We start from the raw sequence: 3,503 nt of genomic DNA, 5'->3' as shown, positions 1-3,503 counted from the left end.
GGGTAACGCTAAAGCAAAGTTGACAAGTAGTTAGTAGTGATACGCATAGGATGAGCATATGCATAATGAAGGTAACACAAATGTGATATCAAAGGTTTTATAAAAAACCCGCCGAGTTCCACTAATGCCTGAGGGTGATGGCATTGAGCTGGATGACCACTTGAGAAAGAAGTGGTGTACCGGAAAGGTTTTGTGTGAGTGGTTTCAGAAATGGGATTAGATTTAAGATTTGTCAACCGTCCCAACCTTACATGTGCGACCACGATACCCCTTTATTGGACGGGGCTGTGTTGATTACTCTGGTCATGCTAGCAAGGAGCCCGCATTACTAGTGGCGGGAGTGATGTGGTCACTCTTGTGACAGGGTCATGCCAGGTAGGATGACTATGCCATTTTTACGTGTTCCGAGCACACCATTAGTCCCTGCATGGATGATACGGTCTAGAGTTGGTGCTCGTAAGACATACATCATGTGGGCTGGGTACCAATCGAGTGGACTCCTTGTCTACCATCATCGAGGGGAAGGCATTGATCGGGTACTTACCTCGAGTATGTTATATACCGCGAGTCGTGGATGACACGGAAGTTTCTCGGATCTCATGGGAACGGCGTACCACCTCTGCAGAGTGTAAAAATATTCGAATAGTCGTGTCCATGATCAAGGACAGTTGGGTGGAGCTACTTAAACTTCATCTTGTGTTTTCCGCATAAACCAAGTGTGCGTGTGTACAAACGTGTTACAAGAGAAAGTGAATACTTGGGTCAAGTTCGGTGACATGAGCTGGAGGATGAACATGGGATGTTCAGTCCTCGGAATATTTATGTCGATATCGGTAACCTATTATTATGGTTACTATTTACTTATTGATGCATGACTATCTAAATACATTACCATGTTTATACACTTATCAAACATGCTTTATGGAAAGGATGCATTATACTCCATATTACACTCAATTGCATAACCCGCATCATGGGCTATTTGCGAGTACCTTCAAAGTACTCATTGGCTTGCCACTCGTTATTTTATTGACCAGACATGGAGGAACCACAATATGGAGAGGAATTTGTCGTCGGAGACGGGCACGCGAACTAGGAAGCTTCCCAGTTAGAATGCCTGTCGGTTAGGCTGATGACATGAGTTCACGTTTACTACCAAGATTTCCGCTAGTAGTTTAGTTTGTGTGACTCGCCTTCATGGCCCTATCTATGTACGACTTTACCATAATGGTCATTATTTGTATCAGACATTAATCATGGACGTAGGACTCCTCTTATTCAGTATCTGTGTGCTCAATGATCATTGATCTATGGGATTACTGTACACGTTTATTGGTTGATCACGACTCGTAAGTTGTGGTCCCCACAAAGCTGGTATGAGAGCCATCCTGACTGTAGGAAGCCTTAGGTACATTGGATGTTAGTCGGGACGAATAGCACGCTCAGTCCTTACACTTGGGGTTTTATACACCCTTACAGCCTTTCTATCCCATTCACAACTTTCTGGCCTCTCTCCTAAAACCTTGTAGATGGTCGTCATACCTCAGACACTCCTAGAAACTGGTTTTCCCCTACTTCTGGGGACAGCTTGGAGAAATGTCAAGTACGTCGAACGCCCGTTTAACTCTACCACGAGCACTGGGTCAATTCCAGCACCAAGGAATATCACATGGACGTGATTGTGAAAGCAAATGACTCTCCAACCAGTTGGTTCTTTGAGGGATCACGGATGGAGACTCTGGTATTGGAAGTTGATACGGCAGCACGAGAGGTGCTCGTGCACATCCGTGACTTCCTTCTAGAAATGACTGATGATCCGGCAACCCGCCACCTATCTTTTTTTAAGCATGAGGCTGATGGGAGATGGACACTAAACCCATCCCAGAAGGAGGGACACCACTCAGGTTTCAGACCTACTTCAGCATCTGTGCCGACAGCCTGGTTTACAACTTGATCAAGGAATCAGTGGTGCTTCACCAAGAACTCCACAGTATGAAGAAGCTACTCCGCCAAGAAAACATGAAGGCAACCAAGATCAAGAAAGAAGGAGCACTCGAAGGACTGTCTGCTGTCGCATTCAGAGGAGGGATACCACCACATAAGGTCACCCCCATTCAGAATCGTCGCATGACCGCCGAGGAATTTACAGATCTCTTCACCGATTCTCCGACGAAGCACCATCGTGATGGACTTCTTCCTTCCCCCACGCCCCTGACGGGAGACGACGCCTGCACAGATGAAGGCGAAAGGGAAGACCCCGAGGAGAGCGAGTATGAGACCGAGCAATCCGCTACTTAGTATGGACGTCTTAAGGCAAACTAGGAGTCCCCTTGCGGGGTCGAGTCCGTGTAATGGTTCATATGAAACCATGTATGCTTGTAGCGTGTGCTTTTGTCTATGTCTCGATGCAATTCGTGCTTTCGCCCTAGGCAACATGTAATCAGCTACATTGCTTATCTTAAATTATTGTATTTGCATTGGGTTATTCGACCCTTCTTATTTGCACACTTGCACCATACCAAAAACCCCTTATGTAGGCATGTTCTCCCTTATACTTTCCTCTCGACCATTTTGTGATATTGACCTGACTCCTCCAAACAGGATGGTGATTGCTACTCGCACTAGTACCTTCGGCCACCCCAGCACTGGCGCATCTAGCCAGCAGCCCGGAGCCGGTGGGTCTGCTCAAGCTGGAGTTCACCAGGAGCAGCCGCAAGGCAACATTCCCCCGCCACCGCCCCCTCCGGAGGACCTGACGGTGGCTCAGTTCCTCCAGGCTCTTTGAGAGGAACGCCAGGCCAACAACGCCTCTATTCAGCAGATAGCTTAGGCCTTAGTGAACAACCCACCGCATGGCAGAAATGGCAATGATCGCTCCACTCTGTCGGAGTTCATGAGGACTACGCCTCCAATATTATCTGAGACAACTCAGCTTCTGGATGCCGATGACTGGATCCACACATTCAATACCTCCTCGCGTTGGTTAAGTGCACCGACGACCGTGAAAAGGTTCTACATGCCTCTCACTATCTCGGAGGCACTGCCAGGGTTGGTGGGACGGGTTCCAAATCATGCAAGGCATGTAGGTTATATCTTGGGCTGTTTCCAAGGATGGATTCTACGTTGCTCACATTCCCCCGGGAATGATGACTATCAAGAAGCGGGAGTTCCATGCACTGAAGCAAGGCAGCGGCATCGTCAAGGAGTACGTGCAAAAGTTTAACCTCTTGTCAAGGTATGCATCTCATGATGTCAGCACTGAAGCCGCCAAGGTAGAATATTCATGGAAGGTTTACATCAGTCACTGGAGTATCAGCTTGTTGTCTATGATTGCCGGACATTCTGTGATCTGGTGAACAAGGCTCTCATGATGGAAGACAAGCATCGTGCTATGGATAGTACTCGCAAACGCAAGATGACACACAATGGTGGATCCATCAACGACAAGGCTCGTCCGTGGCAAATCACCCCGGCAAGGCCTAACTATGAGCAGCAGCGGTACA

This window comes from Hordeum vulgare, chromosome 6H (genome assembly GCF_904849725.1).
Source record: "Hordeum vulgare subsp. vulgare chromosome 6H, MorexV3_pseudomolecules_assembly, whole genome shotgun sequence".
Lineage (NCBI taxonomy): Eukaryota > Viridiplantae > Streptophyta > Magnoliopsida > Poales > Poaceae > Hordeum > Hordeum vulgare.
Note: the sequence above shows the minus strand (reverse complement) of the source record.